The sequence below is a fragment of the Olea europaea genome, unplaced genomic scaffold (genome assembly GCF_002742605.1).
Source record: "Olea europaea var. sylvestris unplaced genomic scaffold, O_europaea_v1 scaffold2619, whole genome shotgun sequence".
Classification (NCBI taxonomy): domain Eukaryota; kingdom Viridiplantae; phylum Streptophyta; class Magnoliopsida; order Lamiales; family Oleaceae; genus Olea; species Olea europaea.
In genome coordinates, this window is record NW_019244521.1 from 111,197 (window position 1) to 120,554 (window position 9,358).

General features: G+C 32.7%; 1 long non-coding RNA gene across 1 annotated transcript; it reads right to left on the bottom strand.

Annotated features, from left to right (window-relative positions):
• Positions 1–3,392: 3,392 nt before the first annotated feature.
• Positions 3,393–4,627, bottom strand: LOC111383133. Its single transcript, XR_002700698.1, has 2 exons — positions 4,459–4,627; positions 3,393–3,980 (listed from the first exon to the last, which is right to left on the bottom strand). It is a non-coding gene; the product is annotated as an uncharacterized LOC111383133 (long non-coding RNA).
• Between the last annotated feature and the right edge of the window lie 4,731 nt (positions 4,628–9,358).

Here is a 9,358-nt window from a genome sequence, read left to right on the forward strand (position 1 = left end):
TTTACTTTCATTTTTTTTTTACTAATGACACTGTCTTTTCCTTACCCTGAGTAATTACATATCGACATCAGTATCTCTCAATTAAAGATTTCTAATTTTATGTAATTTTGTTTAACAATCTTAGCATGGATGAGAAATGTTGATTATTAGAAGTGATTTGCATGTTGTAATTGGAAAATTGATGTTTTGATAATTTGTTTCTTTAGAGTGTGATTTGTTATTTGGAGTGAATTTCTTACCATTCCTTGTTAGACTATTATGCAATTGTTTCCACCACTTTAGGTTGGATGGTGTGGGAATTCAAGGGTTTTCCTATAACAGATGTAAAATTGGGAAGATGTATGCTTTAAAAATATGGCTCTTTCATACTTTTCAGCCTTGGTGTGCAATGCCTTGCTCCTTTAAGCTAATTTTGATATTTTCTGAGTCCACTTTATGAGATCGGTTGGTATTATGATTAATAAGGCTTTATTACTTCATTGAATAGATATAGAACCCTGTCAGGCCTCACACATACCCCCATGTAAATTTTTTTTTTTAAAATACATATAGGGCCCCTGCGCAATGAGGGGCTCTGTGAATAATGCCTTGTGTACTAGGCATTATTCATGGATATATGGTAAGATGTCCAAATATTCCATATCTGGTAGGCACTTCGTTAAAATTGAGATCCAATAATTGACACTTGCCCTCTAGTTGAGGATAGCTAAAGTTTCCAATTGTTTCAATTTTATGAAGCTTATGTTTTATAGATAGGAAGATATATTTCATGGTATTATGCAATACGCATAGTTTTTTCATTGTGTGTGTATGTAGAAATATATGTGCGTATGTTTTTTATGTCCATTTGAACTATATGAATGGTGCAAGCAGTTTTGATTTAGAGATCATAGGGTTATGCACTGCCGTTAGCTAAAACAAAAACATTTTTTTAACTCTCATTTTTCTTTTTTTCTTTTTTTCTTTTTTTTTTTTTTTTTGGTTAGATGTTCTGCTTTGCTAATTCTTTTATTCAAGGTTATATGTGTAAGTTTTGAATTGTCATTTCTACATATACGAAGATTTTTAAATCTTGTGTTATTTTTTTCTCGTCTTGCCATTCATTGATTGATAGTTTCACATCATTCAATAAATAGATCCTTACTTCTTCTTTTTTTATGACGGGAGAATTCGCAGTCGCTACCCTTTGAGTGCGCACTTGATAAACCTTGTGCTGACGAATAGCCTACAAACCACGCCAGCCAGGTAAACCGTAATAGGCAAGCCCGATGAGATGGGCTCAACCGAGCAAGTGTTGATAGGGGAAATTGAACTCGTGACCAAAGGCCTACGTGTTCACCTACTCCACCAACTCGGCCACCTTTCATTCATAAGTGGGTATAATGGAAGTAGGTAAACATTTTCTTTCTTACTTGAGTCGTGCTCAGTCTAACTTTCCATGGAGGCATAAATTGTTTGACCTCTTTTCCATCATTTGTTTGAGACAATATAGTCTTTACTAAATATCCTTTCTTCAATCAAGCTATTTTCCTATAAAGTTCTTGCACATAATTATCATTCTGATCATGAATTTTTATTTTTGGTTTTATATATGTAGATAATAGAGTGGATGACAATAAGGAAAATTATTATCTTTCCCCTCAAAGATTATGCTATAAATTTGGATCTAATTGGAAGAGTTAAGGGTATAGCTATAGTGGATAACTATTTGAGTTAATGTTTCAACAGTTACTAAACTTTGCACTATGTCACGATTAACTCACCAAACCTCATGAAGCGTCTCATTGGCTACTAAACTTTGCTCCATCTTACTCCATCACACACCAAATAGAATCCGTTAGTAGATTAGTTGACATGGCAGATGGAAAAGTGAGGTGGCTTGTTAAATATTGAACGAAGTGCCAAATAAGCTCCACATCAACAATACCAAACATGCCTTTCCCAACTGTGAATTGAAAGGCGCCTTCTTCCTCGTCATATCTCGTTCCTTGTCTTCATCGTCCTCCTAGCTCAGATCAATTGTCTTCATCGTCCACCTAGCTCAGATCAAGGGATTAAAATCTGTTCTCCGCGCAATATCCAAACACGTAGCCATTGGACAGAGGTGCAAGATACTCTCAATCACAAAACCACTTCAAAATCGGAGTCTAAAATTATTTGGGTTTGTTTGGAATGTGGAAATTTCTCCTGTGGAGGTGTGGAATTCTGGATCAGCAGTGTGACTAGTGGAATAAAAGAGCACTCTTTGTCGATTGGTTCACATGGAAGTAACAATTATTCAGTTGAGGTATTGTTAATTTGGGAAATACACATTTCTTTAATTCAAATATACAGAATTTATTGGCTATAAATAAATTATCGGATTACTTTTTTTAATTAGATGAATCTTAGAATCTCTTAGTCCTCTTATTGCTACTCCGAGAAAGCTTTTCCTTGAAACCAACCCAGAAGTTGTATAAGAAGTGTGATAAATTCAAGATCTTGGTAGTGTTCGTTCCAAGTCTCTCCAATTTAGGGGATTTCAGTAGCACAACAGTCATGAATTTCTTCGATGTTGGCTTGATGGATTGTACACTGAAGAATTGAGTGCAAAAAAACACATTAATTCATCTCAGGATGATGGGAAGTCTAACAACACAGATTGCATATTTGTGGATGCTATAATTGGTAGAAAAACGTTCTAGCATAATTAATTGTTTGGAATCTAGTACTGATTGCAGTTTACAACATTTGAATTCAACACCTTCCTCAGATAATGTGATAATGTTGGACACTCTTGGACAAGGAGCAAGAGTAATTTGGTCTCACAATATGATGAGAAATATTTGCCTAGATTTCAAGTAATTAAGGTAGCTTTTTCGGATGATATTGAAGCAGTATATGTTTTGGTCAACTGAAAGAATGTAGAACTTGAGACGATTGGGCATGAAAACGATGCCTCCTGAAGCTATCGACAGCAGCTGAAAAACATTCCTTAAGGAATAACTAATAGCAACATTAAATTATGAATTTATGACTTTGGAGTTTTTGTTTTATGGGAAATGTGTTTTAGGCCTTCTGCTTTTGCATATGGTGCTTGGTGGAAATTAGCCAGAAGTTTGTGCCAATGAGTTATCAAGGCAGGACTACTTAAAATAGGGGAACAACTTAGTTTGATTGTTAATATAAGATATTATGCATGTGATACAATTGTTATTTTTATTGATCAAGTTTGGACAGTGGTTAAATAACTGCAACTAATTAAAATCTAGATTCTCTTGTATCCTTGTGCTCTTGCATCATGGTCAACCACAAAGAAATATTGATTGCAACTCCGTAGAGACTTAAGTAACCAATTAACTAAATGGTTATGGATTAATATTTTTGTTGTTTTTAACAATAAATCGTACATGTACCTACCAATTAAGAATTCCCTTGATGGAGAACTATTGGGAACTACAAATCAAGTGTTTTTAAACGATCTTCACTCCATATCTTGTACAAAAGCTTTGTCACCTAATGGAGCCTGGAAGGAGGTCCAACCAAAACATATTATTATTATTATATAGTGCAAAGCTAAAGGCTACAATGTTCGAATGCATATAAAAGTGTAATTAGAAAAAACTTGATGAGATTTCCACATATTCATAGCGATTATGCGAACCAAATTCTTCAATACATGGGAAAAATCTTCAATTGGATACTTGGGATGAGAGCTACCCAAACAAGTATATCATGACTCACCATTGGACTCACAATCAAGTTGCACATGTTTAATTCCACCAAACGAAACGTCGTTCCACTTGAAATGACTGCAATCATTACTACAACAAAAGAATAGCCATCTTTCATTTTCGGTCTTCTTAGCGACCTCCATGCGTTTCTCAAATTCCAGCCACATAATAGGTATTGTCATTGATGTTCCTAGCTAACTTAGCAGGTGCTGGCACTGCGACAACGATTGCTGAGTAGAACTACCACGATCTACAAGTCTTGCCATTCTGTCCAAAAATAAGAACCGTATACAAAATTCCAGATCATTGTATCCGTTTCATATAGTTTACTGACATGAATTTCAGAATAAATTAAACGCCCACCACCACATAATTCACATAAATAAATTGACTTAAAATTCATATGGGTTTTACATTACATTACATTACAAGAACCCAGAGCTTAGATACCATTTACGTATAATATCAATTAAAGAAGCATTAAGCTTCAATAAACAACCCCCCAATTAAATAAATAAATAAACCTAGATTCTGGAAATCGATGGTAAATAACAATAGAATTTTTTGGGTATAAATTTTAAACTTAAAAAATGATCTTGAGTTGAAATCAAATGGGTAAGTATAGAATCAAACTCAAATCCAATGAAAAATAGATATTTTTCCCAAGAAAAATTTAAAAAAAAAAAATCAGACCAGACACTTATTCTGGTATAATAAATAATGCAAGGTGAAAAAACTCACACACCAAGCGCAAAGGGGAGACGAAGATCCGAAAGGATGGAACCGCCATGGAAGTCTTCTTCAACATCTTCTCTCCTTTCTTCTTGGAACGTAAAGCCTTTGCGTGAGATTTTGGAGAAATGGATTTCAAGATGTTAGGGTTCGAGACACCTTGGGGAGCCCTTGGGTCAAACGGTGTATTCAATTGGGACTTTTAAAAATTTTGGTAGACTCTTTTTAAGTGATGATTTTTGTGAATTTCATAAATCTTTTATAGACTTGCATGAAATTAGTTGAAGTTTTTCGTAGTCTTTCATTTTAAAATTTTTATAGACTTTTGTAGAATTCGAAATTTTTTTGAAGATTTTCATTTGAAATAAAATTCACGTGGATCTAGTACAAATAGGGTTGGCAACAGTTCAGTTATGGGTCGATTTGGTCAAAATCATAACCGCACCATCAATTTTGGACCATACCATAACCGCACCATAACCACGTAAATCGGTTCGATTCGGTTCGTGTCTCGGTTCGACACGGTTCAATTCGGTTAATAACCACGAAAATAAATTATTTTTTATAGGTTCATCCGTCAAATTGATATAAAACAATTTATGAAAAAAGTCAATGAAAACAAAAACACAATATTCCAAACGAAAATGCAAACATTATCAAACAATATTCCAAATGTAAATGCAAACATTATCCTAATTTTCAATTGTAAAATACAAATTTAACAAACAATATTATAAATTTAATAATACTAAACTTTTTCTTCATTCTTAATTGTTGTGCATCGAAGTTACTTGATTCATTCTTCCCTACAAGTCTTACTAGTATAGATCAGCATTCAAAGTTGATTCCTATTCATACTAGCACGTCTAGAATAACATCGAACTCTATTTTTACATGATCAGCAGTAATAGAATGGCTAACAAATGTAACAAATTTTTAGAGGTGACGACGAGTTGGACCGTAGAGGCAGTGGAGCTGTGCGTGAGTTTGTGATTTGTGGATGCCCCATTCGATTCGGTTAACCGCGATTTTCGATTTTGACGGTTCAAATTGCCATCTCTAAGTACAATGGTGTGAAATTCTTATATACAAGATATTAGTTCCCACAATTCTCATTCTTCCTATATAATAAAAAAATTTTAAAATGTCAAAAGTTATGAAATGCCAAAAGACTTTGCATTTATTTCTCACATAAAATACATTGAAATGAAACCTAAACAATTATTCTCTTAAATGTTCAATGAAGAGCTGCCAACATTTTTTTTAAAGGCCAATTGGATTTTACATTTCATTTCTTCCAAGTCATTTACACATATGCATAAAATTGTTTTGCCCCTTTTCCATAGCTTAAGGCACTTTGAATCTGAAATTTTTCTAAAGAGGAGGCAAAGAGTACGCTAAAGTTTTACATATTGAACACAAAAGGGTATTCAAACTTCAAGCATTAAGGTAGGGGTGATCTCGACACTTGTGTAAGTGGTTTAAGAATTATTTGTTTTTGTTTTGTATCAAACTTATTGTTGTGTCACTCATGAATAAAACACTGTTTGGTGGCTCAAATAAGAGAAAGAGATGGAAAGTGACACTATTACTGTGTTACTCATGAATGAAGCATCCTTTAGTGGTTCAAACTAAGAGAAAGAAATTGACGATGACACAAATAATCAAATTTTGTATTTCTGAAAATATATATGTATTTTATCATTTACTCTAGTGTCTTTCTACTGAGTATTATTCGTAATACTCACACCCACTACAATCTCACAGGTTGATTTGAGGCATGGCGACGATTTGGAATAGTGGCAAGTGCTCAACAATTTGAAAAGCTTTCAACTTTCTAGTAAAATTTCCGGTTTATGTCTATATATTATGAATAATTAGACGGTACTTTTAAAGACGTTTAAACATCTTTTTCGTTTAGTTTTATATGATATTCATGTCAACCATAATTTGGAAACGTTGTTATGTATTCACTACTGATTATAATTCCATATTCTATCTTCCATTTGAAAATGGTATAATTTGGGTTACGTAGCATATTTTAGAGTGAAATCAATGGTGTTTGAAAGGTCTACGAGTCTTCTAATAGTAGCCTTTGGAATTTCCTTAAAACATTATATAGAGAAAAAAGTTATGTCGAATTTGGTAAACTGCGTTGTTTCAAATCCGAGTTTTCTGTCCCGCATGTTCGAGCAATATTTTCATCCTTCAATCGTTATCATCATGCCCCCAAATTTATATATGTGGTACATATATGAATACTTTAGTCCCTGTAAAAATTTCATTAAATTTTAACAAACATTTGTTAGGCCAAATATATTTTTCTTCCACTGTTGTTCAATCCGAAATTGTTGAATCACCTCCAAATGTTTTCCAAAACCAAATTTCGCCATAATTTTATAAGTTTATATGAATAACTACTTCTCATTATATTTTTATATATTTTCAAAACCCAAAAACTTTGTAGTTTACAAATTACTTTGGTTAGCATCAAAGAGGTCGAACCAAAGAAAGATCGATTACTTTTGACGCTTTGGGTTCCAAGAATTCAGGGTGTTACAGTAACTCTACCATGTCTCTTCTCATCTCCCTCATAAATGCAGTCAAGAGTTTGAACAAATCATCCGTTGAAGCACTGCGACTACCTGTAGGAGGTGATCTTCTCGGCGGAGGTGATACTAGACGATGCTTTTTAAAAAATGAATAACTTAATTAAAAAATTCAAAACGACATTCAACAAATTATATTGAATTAACAAATCCTATCTCGATCCAAGCCTGAATCATGCATCTAATTGTCTGACGCAGCCAGAATAGACTATCCACGAAGATAACTCTGAACCTCTTCCTCGATCGACGGTGTTAACTCGGTGAGGACTTCAAACTGACATATTGACATTTCACCGAATTAATTACCATGTATCAAGATTTCGAAATGACATATAACATAAATCGCAAATGCATATTACGTACCTCATGATCGTAGAGGAGAGTTGATAATTATTTGGGAGGTGGCTTGTTTTGTGCTCGCTAGTGATGCATTTGAGGGCAGCATGTCTCTCCTCTCTTCGTATATCGGCTAGATAAGATGGGGACAATCTCATACACCCATATCTGCAACAATTACAATTATTATATATAAATTTTAATAAAAAAAATTAGATAATTCATTATGTTAAGCATTTACCAGCAAAGCTAACGGTAGGTCATATGCATCGTACTTGCGCTCAGGCCTACTCCCTTTAAGCATCGAAAACCTCTCCTAAAGACGCATTATGTTATCCCCATGGATTGTTGAAGATATCAATGTCATCAACAACCTCCAAATTAAAATCGTCAATCGACATCTTCTTGTGATGACACCTGAGTACGCTCTCAAAAATAAGCGCCAAGCCCACTTCAACTTGTCTGACATCTAGTCTCACTCCCTGAATGCTTCTCCCAACTACACTAGAGTCATTGTCATTGGTCCATGAAAATATTCATTTAGCAACATCCTGTTTCTCGAGATACGGGTCATCACTGCTTCTTCGCTCGTACATCTAAATCCGATGATGAGGGCAAATTCGAATATATAGAACATAGCTACCTTGCCCTCCAAATCAAAACGGAGGGCATTTCTGTCAACTTGCTTAAGTAGCCGACATAACAATGCATCGAGCAACTACCCAGAAAACTATACGTCACGCAACGAATATAGGGAATAAGCGCCAAGCCCACTTCAACTTGTCTGACATCTAGTCTCACTCCCTGAATGCTTCTCCCAACTACACTAGAGTCATTGTCATTGGTCCATGAAAATATTCATTTAGCAACATCCTGTTTCTCCTTCTTCGCTCGTACATCTAAATCCGATGATGAGGGCAAATTCGAATATATAGAACATAGCTACCTTGCCCTCCAAATCAAAACGGAGGGCTTTTCTGTCAACTTGCTTAAGTAGCCGACATAACAATGCATCGAGCAACTACCCAGAAAACTATACGTCACGCAACGAATATAGGGGCCATAAGCAAGATCGACGCAATATACCTACGTGTTCCTCATCGAGCAAATCTAATACCACTATAAAGCTAGCAAAATTACAGTTCGACGTAACTTTTTGTCTGAGATCTGTCTGATGACATCATCCAAATGGTATTCCATTCGACAAAATTTCAAATGTTAGAACCTCGTGCAAGAGATAATGGATGAAGCATAATATTGAAAAATTAAATTAACTGAACTATAACTACTATATACGAGAATCAACAGATAATGGAATAAAAGAAATGAACGTAAAGAAATATTATATAATTAAATTGCTTATTTTAATCGTTTATGTAATATTTAATTTAAATTTTTAGTTAAATATTTCGTTAATTATTTTATTTGTTTATGTATATTATTTACTTAATTTTTAATTAGCTATTTAATTAATTATATTTTAATTACTTATTTTAATTGTTTAATTAATATTTAATTTACTTGTTTATTTAAATATTTCATTAATTATTTTATGTGGTTTCGATTATTATTTACTTAATTTTAATTAGTTATTTAATTATTTATATTTTAATTACTTATTTTAATTGTTTAATTAATATTTAATTTACTTGTTTATCTAGATATTTTATTAATTATTTTAATTGGTTATGTATATTATTTATTTAATATTTAATAAGTTATTTAATTAAATATTTTAATTATTTGCTTATATTATTTACTTAATATCTAATTAGTTTTTTAATTTTTTTATATTTTAATTACTTATTTTAATTGTTTAGTTAATATTTAATTTACTTATTTATTTAAATATTTCATAATTATTTTAATTAGTTATGTATATTATTTATTTAATATTTAATTATTTATTTTAAATTTTTAAATAATATATAATTTACATGTTTATTTAATTTATTTCAATTAGTTATT